At 46.8% G+C, this 13,226-nt stretch overlaps 1 protein-coding gene across 1 annotated transcript in view; it reads right to left on the minus strand.

Moving 5' to 3' along the window:
* XXYLT1 (xyloside xylosyltransferase 1) overlaps positions 1–13,226 on the minus strand; it is a 141,214-nt gene that overhangs the window by 99,984 nt on the left and 28,004 nt on the right. The gene's annotated exons all lie outside the window — the stretch shown is intronic.

Consider the following 13,226-nt stretch of genomic DNA (forward strand, 5'->3'; position numbering starts at 1 on the left):
CTATGAAACAATTCTGGGCAAAATATTGGTAAACTCTATCTACCACATGTACAAAGCATATAAAAGGTGAGTCAAGTGGGCACCTATCCTAGGAATGCAATGTTGGAGCGACATTTGATATTAATTAATATAATGCACCATACTAATAGGATAAAAGACCAAAACCACTCGTCTCAATAAAAACATTAAAAATCACAATAAACTAGGAAGTTTTCATCCTGATAAGGGGCATCTGTCAGGTTTTAAAACCTGGAGCTGCCCATCGTACAGATAGTGAGAGACGAATGCTTTCCTCCAAAAACTGGAAAAGCCAAAGCAATAGAAATAAGATAACTATATGATTCAAAAAATCCCAAACTCTGCTCACATGACTTAGTTCTTACAGAGTTATATGCACATTTTGTCAGTAAAAGAAACAATTTTTAATTTAAAAAGTTAACGAGGTAAAAATGAGGGCATGAGGTTGGAGTTCCTACTGCTGTCAAACTGGGGCTCATAGAAGAGGAGGAAATGAGGTGATCAGGGTAACTGGGCGATCAGGCACAGAGGAAAGACCACGTGCAGCCCCCACAGAATGTGGACAGCAGCCAGCCAAGCAGAGAAGTCTTACAGGAAACCAAGCCTCTGGACAGCACTTGGCCTTCTCCCAGCCACCTCTGACAGCTCTTATAGCCCTCACACACCTTCCTGGGACTCACTGAAGAGGGAGCTCTTTATTTAACTGACTTCATTCATATACAGACTCAAGTATTAAGGTTATGGCTAAGTTCAGGGTGTTCGGGTATATTCTTTGGTTTCCATGCCCTGTTATACCATGAATCTAAATTACATTTATTGCTTAATCATGCCAAGCATTGTATTAACTATCTCAATAAACATTAGGCATTGACCAAAAGAACTGAAATAAGACAAGGATGTCTGTTTTTGTCACTTCTATCCAACATTTGTATTATAGGTTCTAACTGATGCAATAGGCAATATAGATAGATAGATAGATAGATAGATAGATAGATAGATAGATAGATAGATAGATAGATATAGATATATAGATATATATTTTGATATATATATATCATATATAATTAAAGGCATTCAATTTTTTTAAAGAAAGGAAGTTTGGAAAGGAAGATTATCTTTATTCACAGATGAAATTATATTATATGTTAAAATTATCAAGCAATCCACACAGAAGAACTGCTAGAACTAATCAAATACCACCACAGTTAGGGATTAAAATTTCGACATATGGGGGCCTCCCTGGTGGCACAGCGGGTTAAAGCACAGCACAAAGGAGCTTAAGCCACTTCCGCATGAGTTCGATTCCCACCTGCCAAGGAGGAGACCACATGGCACAGCAGACCTCTCCTGACCTGCCTGCTGCTCCCCTCAGCAGTGTGCTTCGTCGATCTGCCTGTTCTGCTCCCCACTCTGTCCCTGGTGAATCCTCTCACCCTCCACATCTCTGGCCTGTACCCCAGTTCTGTATGAATAAAAAAAAATTTTTTCGACATATGAATGGGTGGAGGGATCATTTAGCTCACTGCACCTAAGCATCTACCCAAGAAAACATATGTTCACAAAAAACATATATTGTATGTCCGTAAGAGCATAATTTATAATAGTACCAAACTGAAAACAATTCAAATGCTCACCAGCTTGCGAACACATGTACAAAAGGTGATAGCCACACAATGGGTACTAAGCAATAGCAACCAGAATTAATTGCCCATACATGCTGTAATATGAATGAGCCCCAAAAAGATTATGCTACAAACCCAGATGCAAAAGATTATACATTATATGATTCCATTCACACCAAATTTCCAGGAAAGGAAAATTTATAGAGAAAAAGGCAAGTCAGCAATCACCTCTGGCTAAGGGTGGGAGCAGGGATTAAGTGCAAACAAGCTCATGGGAGGCTGAAGGAAGAAGGTCTACAACTAGGTTGTGGTGGAAGTTGCACAACTCTGATCGTTTTACCAACATTGCTGAATTGTGCATTTACAATGTTTGACTTTTATAACATGCAAATTATATTTCAATAAAGCTGTTTGAGGGGGGAAAAAAGACAATGTGTGTAAAAATTCTTTTTAATCCATGAGATACAGCAGCTGCTGTTACACTGTTGTAAGCTGCTTAGTGCTTCGGAGCTAGGCCTTTCCCAGAGCAAACACTTCAGTGGGAAACTTTGCTACTGTTCTCCTAAATGTTCTCTTAAGTGAATTTGTAAAGATCACTTAGAACAATGCCTGGGACTTAGTAAGCATTACATACATATTGGTAGTTATCATTATTATTACTTTCATGCTCAATGTCATTATTATTACTATCATCCTCATCACTGTGACAGGCAGGTCTTGAAGAGCTCTGAGAGGGTGGCCCTGGGTCCTCCAGGATGGCTACTATGGGCTCCGTAGAAGCTCTCAGGCAGCCACAATTGTTCCTATGAGTCCCACTGAGAAGTGGACACATTTTTTCCCATTGTGATTGCGTTAAAAAAAAAAAGTCATTTTTTTCTTATTTGTTCTTTTGTTCTTGCTACCATACAGATGCCGGGGGGCATGACCACTCCTGATGTGTTGTAAATGGATACCTGACTGACAAGCCTTTTGTGTCCCAGTCCCTCAACAGTCCACCCATTCTGCCCACCTCACCAAGTCCATTCACATAGCCCCTCCTCGCACTCCGTGCCTCCAGCAGGCAAGTAGGATTTCAGCAGTCCAGGCCGCATCTGCAGGAGTCTCCATTCAGTCTCGCTTGCTTCTAAAGTAGCCAGGATGCCTCATCATAACCTCCAAGTTATAGGCCTCTTTTCTCTGCACTAGGCTAACCCCATTTCATCTGGGATCCTGCCTCAGTGTCCTGCTTTCCCAGATCACCTGCACCTCACCTTCATCAGAAAACTGAAACATATGCCCTGTACAAGGCCTGAGTAGGAGCTGCCTTGAGCAAGTACCCTAAATGTTGGCCCCCCCAAAACCACCCTGAGCACTGCCTCGCCCTCCAGAGCAGGGCTAATGAAGACACTGTTCCATACCTGTGTTCCTCTGGACAATAACTACTAATCACATTTGGCTGGGAAGCACTTGAAGAGGAATTATTTTTTTTAATTTTATTGACTTGTAATGGCTATAAATAGAAATAGCCACATGTGACCAGCAGCTTCTGTATTTGCTAGCACAGCTCAGCTCATTACTGAACAGTGACCCAGCTATCCCCCTGGGGGCGGGGGGGGGGTGTTGCTGGCAGCAGGCTTAAGAGCTCTGAGGCTCATACCACTCACTCACCCCCATCTCCGCAGAACACACAGGGTCATGGCCCCTCTCAATTCCCAGCCAGCATTCCTACTGGACCAGCAACCCCCACAACAAACACCCCTGGGACAACTGGTATGTGACGGAGGTCTGAGGACCCCTTTCTGCAACACAGCCTGGGGAATCAGAACCCCTGCGCTCAGGCTCACACTGCTCCCTGACTGCTTCTCAAGGTCAGGGATATCCTCCATGCTGCAAAACCAGCCTTCCTCATAGCTCTTACCTGTCCCTAGCACCTGCCCCAGGTGGTCACCCTCCCTCTCTAGGAAGGCTTTGTTCACTTGATCTCCTTCCCAAGTTCAGAAACACAAAAAAAGTAAACCCCAACGTTTCCCCCCAAAGCACTGCAGGTACAAGGATACCTGCAGCTCACAGGGGTCCCAACTCCCTCCACCCCCACCACCTTCCTTCCAGCTAGAGAGAGGAGCCAAAAAAAAGGCACTCTCGCGCTAACCATCCAGCTTCACACTCGGTTCTCCCTCATCTGTAAATCAGGCTAGCCAGAGTATGATAAATTCATGATGGCCAGTAATCCAGAACTATTCAACAGACTTGAAAAGACACCATGTCTACCACGTTCACCCAGTTCAGTCTGGTTTAGGATTATAAACACTAAGTTACATTTCCTGACTCGGATGAGCCGTTGAGGAGAACATCCCAGGTGCATGCTTGGGAAGGAGGGGTGCAGCCCAAGGAGGCGCAGTTGATTCACTAGAAGGATGAGTAACTCTAACAGCAAGTAGGTGCAGACAGCAGTCATGCACATAGAATTCTCTCCCCACTCCCCGGGAGTTTTCTTAGAAAAGAGTCCAACAGAAAACAAGTCCCATAAAGATCTCTTCATGGAAATGCCAAGTGCCTTAAGAAAGAGTTCTAGGTCACGCTGATTCCACAGTAAGGAAAGGCTAATGAGTGTGAAGCGTCAGGAGCCTGGAAGTCAGGGGAGCTGGTTGTGGGGACCTCCCAACAGATTCCACACACATCCAGCAGTAACAGCAGGTGCTTATCTAACACTGAGAATAGGCCACTTATCATCTGAGCACTCTACACACATTAACTCAATTAATCATAAGCAGGTACTGTTCTTTTCAGCAACTTACTGACAGAGATACATTCAAAACAGTCAGTGCTCTTGGGCATTAGGCCACAGGACAAAACTTCTAAACATGAACAGCCCAGTCACCAGGGAGAAGTTTCAAGAGAACAGCACCCATAGTTCTTGACTGTTAATTCAGAAAGTGACTCTCTGTACCAGGACCCTTCTCCACCCGACAGAGAACATTGATTGCTATGGAAATCACAGATGAAAGGCACAGTTCTCCAAATTGATGCAAAAACCAATTCTCAAGTTAATGAGTAGATATTAGTAGACATTTTGCCAAGCACACTGGGAAGAACAAACCTCTCTAAAAACAACAGATACAAGTTTTGCTGCTTACTGATACGTTTTGATGACTTGTATTACCAGGGACTGAAATTAATCTCCAACCCAGTGAAGAGCTGGGACGTGGGGATGCTCCTAGGAGTCAGCCTGGGATAGGAGCTAGGAGGCCCACAGAAGAGGCCCTGTCGGGAAGGAAGAGGAACACGGCCCCCAAGGGCACAGGCTACTCCCTTAACCATTGGATCAGGGTTCCCCTCACCGCTTTTGAAAAAAGAAAGTAGAATTTTATCCAAATCCCCTCAACATAACCTTTCTGTAGACCTACAATAGACCTAGTCACTTCAGCAAATCTTTTTCCCACCCTTCTTATCATCTGCCTGTCTTCCCATCAGAATTCCAGGTGCCTCCTGAAGATGGTTGCACAGATTGCCCAGCCCAGCAACAGAATCGTGTTAGCCTTCAACAGAGGCCTGCCCGCCCCTGGGTCACATGTGTTCACTGAAAATAAGAGAAAAAAAGTATTATCAATTAGATGTCCTTGTGGACCTAATCGCCATGATGTCTGCCAAACTGATGTTTGAAGAACACCGGTTTGTAAAACATTTAGTATAAATGTGATTACAAATGCTGTGTTTACCTAAAAAAGAGTACCTGACAGGGACATCTATGGGAAGAAGTGGGAGGTGGGAGCAGAGATAAAATAATATAGGTCATGAGTTGGTAACTATTGATGATGGCTATACCATGCCTAAGTGATTCTCTACTTTTTTAAAGACTTGAAATATCCATCATGAGAGTAGAAAGTAGGTGTCCTGGAGGATGATCATCCCACCCCTGCCACGCCCCGATGGCCTGCTTACACAGGAGACCACTCTGATACCCAGTCAGCGGTAGGCCTCACTCAAATGTGACATCCTGCTGAAAGCTAGCCCAGCTTCTCTAGCCAGAGGGCACACCTCTGTGCACATGCCCCCTGCATCAGCTACCTACTGCCACTTCATGCCAGGTAGACCTAAAAGCTAGCAGCTGAAAGAACATTTGTTCTCTCACAGTTCTTAAGAGAACTGGCTCTCGGGCTACAATGTACTTAAGGTCACACGATTACTGGCCAGAGAAGTCAACTCCTCACCTCGACACAGGAAAGTTCATGACAAGGCTGCTGACTTCTTCCAGAGTAAGGGCTCAGAGAGAGGAAGGAGGTATCCAAGAATCTCAGAAGCATCATGTCATCACATTTGCAATATTCTGTTCACTAGAAGTCACTAAATCCAGCCCACATTCAAGCCCTGGGTACAAATGCCCAAGCCAGTGACATTAGGAGCCCTCTTGGAGGCCTCCTGCAATGTCCTCTAAGCTAAAGGTATCTGTACGACAGGAATTTCCAGAACATAAAGTCCTGAGTCAAAACGCACGTCTAATCCACAGCTTTCCCCTCCCTCCTGTGCCAACAGCTACTCTGTTTCAGGGCGGCAGTCACATGCCTGCCCACCTCCACACCTTCACTGAAGACACAGGTTCGGGTGGCTGGGTTTGGTACCAAATGGCCCCACCTGCTCTGTTCCAATCTGACTGGATCAGCAACAAAAAATAGCCAACAATTTAATTTAGGGCCTGTGGGCTGGCCAGAAGATTCCCTCCTAGGTTCTGAAATGGAAAATAGCAAGAGTTGATGTCTGCTTTGGAGAAATCACAACACACTCAAGTCTCACGCATGTTTCAGTTCTGAGGGAACTGAGAAGGAAAGAAATGGGGATGTGAGATAGAAAGTTGCCATCAGAGAGGGGAAAAAAGAAAGACTCGCCAAACAGACTGGTCCCAGCACTGTTCCAAGTACTGAGCACAGACTTCCAGCCTCTCCCATGAAAACCCCTCTTTTCCTGTGTTGACTTGCACAAGAGAAAGAAGGAAAAGAAAAGGTGAAGGAGGAGAAAGAGCAGGGCAGGAGAGAGCATCAAGAGTTCCTGGGAGGTGACCGGCGAGGGCCAGGGTGCCAATGCGAGGGACCGCAAGAGAGTTTACTTGAGGGGAGCACCCAGGGGCCTCAGTCAGGTGTCCACACCTACTCCAGGCACTGTTAGTTACCCAATGTCCCGTTTCTGTGATTAATGACTAGAAGGGACAAATCTTAATCATGTGATGGAAGATGCTTTTTTAAAAACCTCAACATTGTATCTTCATGGCTCCCCTAACTCAATGCAGAGGGGATACCATCACCAACTGCACCCCACATGTCCACTCAACTAACTCTAAGGGAGAAGTTAAAGCTCTCCCGGAGATTAAGGGGCAGGTGGGAGCAGAATAGGAACCAACAAAGCCTGGTTCAGAAGTTAAGTCTTGAACCAAAGAAGAGCTGTATGAGGGAGAGAAGAACCAAGCTTTGAGGGAAACGAGAACTGTGCCTGCTTCTTGGGAGACGAGGAGCAATACAGGGCGTCTGTCTTCAGAGCTCCATACCCACTCACTGTGGGCGGAATAATTCCATTCACTTAGGAGTCTACAGGGGTGTTCTCGCCTGTAAAGATCTAGACAGAGGCAGCCTGGCTGACCCTATGAGTCTGGGGAATCCTGCCCTCAGAGGGGGCCCCTTCTGATAGGCAGCGCTTGTGAGCAGGGGCTGGGGGCAGATAAAGGAAGAGCTGAGCAAGCTGAGGGAAGCAGAGTGCATTTGACCAAGAACTGCACTTGGGCTGGGGAGCAAGCTGGATGTGGGGGTGCACCAAGGAACCACATTGACGGAGGAAACAGGTCAGACAAGAAAGGTCAAGGTATCAGTCTCTGCAGTTCTCTCTCTGGAGGCTCAGACATAGCCAGGAACATTCCAAAGGATGTCCAGAGCCAGAGCAAGTGGGTGGGAAAAAGAAAAGAAAAGCAGGCCAGAGCCCGAGTCCAAGATGGTTAACCCGCAGGACCTGGTCACCAGCAATTGCACACATGGAGAGCGTGAGTGCTCGCCTGCCAGGGGACAAGGCACAGAGAAAATGTGTCCTTGATGACAACCACAGAGGAGCTTGCCAAGCACATTGGACTGACTGATTTGGGGGCTGACGCCATTGGAAAGGACATCCCTGGGGCATGCCGGTCTCTGCCCCAGGCTGACACCACACTGCCCAGCATATCCTTCACCCAGAACACCAACCCTTCCCCTCGCCACCCTTGACCCCTAGGTCCTCAAGGCCAGGCACAAGCACCAAGTCATCCCTCTCAACAACGCTGCTCTGGACTCTGGCAGAAGCGGCAGCATCTGCTCCGTTCTCCATGCAGATAACCCCACACCAGCTCCCTTGAGCTCCGCCCAGGACCAGTGCTGTGCTCTTGGCTTCCACTCCTGGCTTTGTGAACATCCTTTGGTTTGGATTCTCCCCAGGCCCAGAAGGAAATTCCCAGGGCAGAGGGCAGCACCCACAGCAGCACCCTGTGCACAGTGGGAGGAGAGCACACCTTCCAGGGTGACAAGGCACCTATAATAAACACTGTTTGACCTCCTGACAGCAATGAAAGAGAGCTGATGTCCGACTGGTAGCCAAGGATTTAAAATAGGATCCTGAAAAGTTAAAAGGCAGAGTCTAATGGAGGGGACCAAAATGGAAGCTAGTACTATTCAATCAATTTGGCAACTGTCTTCATTAACTGACTAGGAGCTTAGGCATTAACAGGAAGTGGTCTCCATCACATTCTATTTTTAGCATTTTATGACAAATTTGCTCGGCTGTCCCTCTTCAGAATAAAAGAATTCAAAAGCCTCAAATTTGCCATGGAACCTGCCAGAAAAGAGTTTTCACTGAAATCACTGGACACATGTTTAGAACCTTTGTTCAGTGTTGACTCAGATGTTTTCACTCAGGCAAGTTCCTGAATGTCTGTTTTTCCCTTTTGTTTCTCCCACACACGAACCCTGCCCCTCACACTATGCCCGTGCTGGGTTGGGTAACACTGCAGACTCCAGGAACCCATTTCATCCCCCAGAGATTAGGAGACCCGTTAGGAAAGGGTTGACCAGAAAATTCAAATCCCGGGTCATGCTACCCTATGAGGAAGAGCCACTTTCTATGCAATTTATCAGAAGCTGCTGGGTTTTCTCCCCCAGGCAGTTTGAACACACCTTAAGAAAAAGTTCTGCAACTTTTCAGAACCTTTGGCTCTGGACACTAAGGTGACTCCCGAAACAGAACAGTTCAAGATACAATCCTAACAAAGAGTTATTCATTGAAGTCACTTGACCAGTACTTATGAAGCTCCTACGACATGCCTGGTTATGTTCCAGTCACTGGGAACTCACCAGTAAACAAAACATATAAAAATCAGCTGCCATGATGCAGCTGATTTGGGGTGGGTGGGAAAAGCTAGAAACAATCAAATATTTTCTCTATCAGGTTCCCTACCCAGAAACACTGCCACTTACAGCCCCAGGTGAGGAGATAATACAATGACCACATATAATGTGTTCTGCTGCCACAGGAGGCCAATCTGGACCTTGGATCTTCTCCATCCCTTCAGTCTACAGATGAGGATGTCCTGCATGGCAGGGAAAGGTCATGCTCATGGACTCACAGGCGGTGGTGACAGGGTTAGAAAATTCTAGTCGGCTGCACCTGGTGTGACCTTTTAGAGCCGCACAGAACAGGCTGCTTCCTCTTTCCAAAAGGCCCTGCAGAACCGTGTGTCATCTTCAGTGTGTGGCCCCAGTTCCTTCAGGGCTGGCTTGCTGGCTCCCTGGCCACACTGTGGGTCAGCCTCTTCTGAAACACTCCAGCTTGTCAGTGCCCCCAGGGAGCCCCGCTGGCAGAGTGGCACCAGACACACCTCTCCCTCCTTTTAAGCTATTCTGTCTCCTGTTTCATGACCCAGGGAAGGTCTTCCTAAGCTTCTGAGTCTGAGGCAAACCTGAGCATGCCCAAGGCTACTCCAAATCCATTCAGGAGGTGGTGAAGGTATAAGCAACAAAGTGAATAATGGAAACAGCATACCCAGTAACAAGCTCCATGAGGGAAATGAGGAAGGACACGAGGAACTTTCTGTGAAAATTGAGACTTTCCGGCCCCACCAAACCAACATGGAGCTGCTCGAGGGCTGTCTATGAATTATTCTGATTTGGGGGCAACATTTCTTAAAGGGAGCTCTGTAAAACAAGCCTATTTCAGAATGTAAATATGTATTTCTTGAAATGGTGTTCCGTGATAAGTTGAAAGATGCTGAGCTAAAAAAAGCAAAACTTTTTTACCTCAAAATTTGTTGGAGTTTTTGATCTGCTGCCATGTACTTAGCCCTCTGAGGAGAAAGGCCCTCATATCTAATACTGGGCAAATGGACATGCCAGGCATTGTAATTCTTCATATACCATCAGTCTTCTTTCAACCCATGATGTCACCTCAGTTTTCTAGAGAAAACAAGGAGACTCAGAGAAATTAGGCTGTTCAGCCCAGGTTGGAGAATGTGGCCTAAGCCCAAGCCTCAGCAGGACATGGCCGTCCTCCCGTTGGCCAGCAGGAGAGGTAGGGAGAGAAGGAAACAGTGCCCCTTCCTCGGCCTGTTTCAGCTCACCTCTCCTGAGTCAGGAGGGAGGAGAAATGCAGAGAGAAGGCCAGTCACCCTTCACACAGTGACCCTGCCCGCCAGCGAACAGGGGCGGCAGGATCAGATGGTCTCACCCCTGCGGTGAGGAGTCAGGAAAGGAACTCAGCTCTCCCTCGCCCTGCATTGGACAGACAGGCAGAGTGTGAGCTCAATTCCAGGCCTGCTGACCCCACATTCACACTAAACCAACCCCCCATTTGTCCTCTGGCCACTTCAGCCCTGCGATAAGCAGAGACCATAGGACTAACTGTAGGTATAGTACATGGCAGCCAACCCTGCCACATTAAAGATTTCAGAGCCTGGCAAACCAAGTGGAAAGATATCGATGAGTTTAGAGGGTTCTACTTTCTCCTGATATTGAGGCTGATGGGGTAGAGGCCACCCAGGACCCCCAACCCTTCTCCAACACACCCCATGTTCCAGAAGACATATTACAGCCCTCTGCAACACCCCTCCCATAAGATGTGTGTCTGCTTCACTGATGGGTAAGTAAACATCGATTATTTTAATTAGCTTCTTGATTTGGTTTCAAACTGAACAAAATAATGAAGTTCCATAAACAGGCCTTAAAAGCTTTCTGTTTTATGAAACTGCCAACAACAGTAGAGCGCACGTAAGAACTCCCATGGTAGTGAGTAAAAATACAAAAGAACACAGAACAAAGAACATGGCTTTTTACTATATTTCTTAAATTTTACTGAAGGGAAAAAGATGGAATTTTAATGACTTTCTGCAAAAAGCTGCACACTGTGCTTCGAAGCATGAATGAATGATTTATTGAATGAATGAGAGCACCCAGTTTGGAATTTTCCATTTGATTCAGTCCCCCGTGTGCAGGTTTTCTGGGCCTCCCTCCATTCTTCATCATCTTGCCTGTGAACCTGGGCTAGGACACACCCCTCAAGAACCCCCTCCTCTGTGAAGCCCTCCTCCTTCCTGCCAAATGCTTGTGACTCATTCTTTTCTAAACCCTTAGCACTGACAGGTTCTCCCCTGCAGCCCTGATAACCCGTTGCCCCCAATTGCTGAACTGTACCTCCCACCTGGCCACCGTGAGCTCAGGAAGCAGCAACCCAGCAAATAGCTCCAACACACCCAGGATAGGCAACATGTGTCACGCAAACATAGGACGATTTTTGAAAGCTTGGCCACAAGACAGAGTCTTCCCGAAAAGTATTGTGGTCTCCAGACGGCCTTACGCACTGTACCTGCCTTTCCTGCCCTGGGAGAAGCCCCCCACAACCATGGACCAGGCATAGAATTCAGTCGCTGTAGGGGTCTGTTTCTAGGCCCCAGGTGACGAACAGGTCCTTGGAGCCATGGACACTGGAGAAAGGGGCTGGTAATCCTTATGGAAGGAGCTGTTCTTCACTCCACTCACTCCAGTCGGACAAAAAATGGTTTCTGTCCCACTGCATTAAATGCTGCCAGTGGTGACAAACCGAACCACAGACAGAAGGAGATAAAAGGCATGAGTGAGGAACAGAGGGACTGTGTGCCTGCGTCGGACACAAGGGCAGGCAGGCGTGAGCAGCAGGATGGCCACACAAGCCCCCTCCAGCAACATGAAGAACAAGGCCAGACCAAAACTGGAGCCAGTGTTCCATCTGTGGGCCCCCTAACTTGTCCCCCAGCAGATGTGGCCTGGGCAGTGCTAGTCCACGGGAGACAAGCTCACTGGGTTGGCCACCCACCTACCCTGGACTGGGCCTCGCTCAGGGCACTGATAGGGGCCAGTATGGAGAGAGAAGAAGGTTTCGGGAGCCACTGGGGGCTGTATAGGTAAGAGGCTGGACATCCAGCTTTGGACAACAGACTGAGCAATGGCCAAGGAGTCAGAAGCCATAGAAGGAGGCCCAGCGTGCGCTAAAATGTGGAAGACTGGCCTGACCTCAGCTCCTCTTTCCTCTCCTGTTAAGTGGGGACAACAACTGTCTTGAAGCTTTTATGTGGCTGCCTGCAGCCCCTACAAAGGTCAGGCATCGGTTAGCCTCCCCCAGGTGTGAGTGCAAGCTAAGGACACTAGACACAGTCCGGGGGGAAGGGTTCATTCATATTGACTTTGGGAGAATCAACTGTGGCCCAGTAATTCTACCCTGGGAAGCTATCCTAAGGAAATAATGCTAATGAGAGAAAAGAATCTTTATGCATGTGGATAGTTAGCACAGTAAAATTAATGGTAGGAAAAATATAGAAAGAATCTAGGAAGCTCAGAACAGGAAAAGGATACAGTGAACTAAGGTTCATTGACTTCAATGGAATGATTCAATAAAATTTCAAAGACTGTGATTACACAGAGGATGGTGATGAGTGACATTAACTGAAAGTCAAGAGACAGTTTTCCTTGTGCTGTTTCCTTCATTAGGAGTTTAAATGATGGGCCCACTTCACATTTTGATATACATATAAAAAAAACTCAGAATACCTTAAATATATAGTATAACTCCTATTGTGCTTACATTTTTAAGAAGCTCTAAGACAGAATAAATGGTGATCATTTTCATGTAGTAGTAAAGGGATAGTAGCTTTATATTTCAATGTGGCTTTCAGATTTTTTTTTACAGGTATTACTTTTGAATAGGAAAAGGAGTACACATACGTTAAAGGTGGTTCAGACACAGAAAGGGAGCCCTCCTGCTCCAGAAGGAAGATGGGAAGAGGAGTTTGATGCAGAGAAATAACCCTGTTTTCTGGGGCAAACACCAGGCAGGACCTCAAGCGACATACTCAGGGGAACAGACGCTTTTCCCACCCCAGGCTTCCAGTCCAAGGATGACGAGACCTGTCAGCACTTCCACACCAACCCAACCAGGAAAGAGTCTCCTTCTCCCTGAAGGGACCAAAGCCCAGGGAATCTTTTCATTGTGTTTCAGAGTTTCAAAAAAAAAAGTCGTGTTCAGTCAGTTGGCACCTCTTATATCTAGAGCTGATGCCCTGAAGTTAGATGTGCGTAAGTT

The sequence above is a fragment of the Condylura cristata genome, unplaced genomic scaffold, assembly GCF_000260355.1.
Source record: "Condylura cristata isolate star-nosed mole 26May11 unplaced genomic scaffold, ConCri1.0 scaffold00003, whole genome shotgun sequence".
Lineage (NCBI taxonomy): Eukaryota > Metazoa > Chordata > Mammalia > Eulipotyphla > Talpidae > Condylura > Condylura cristata.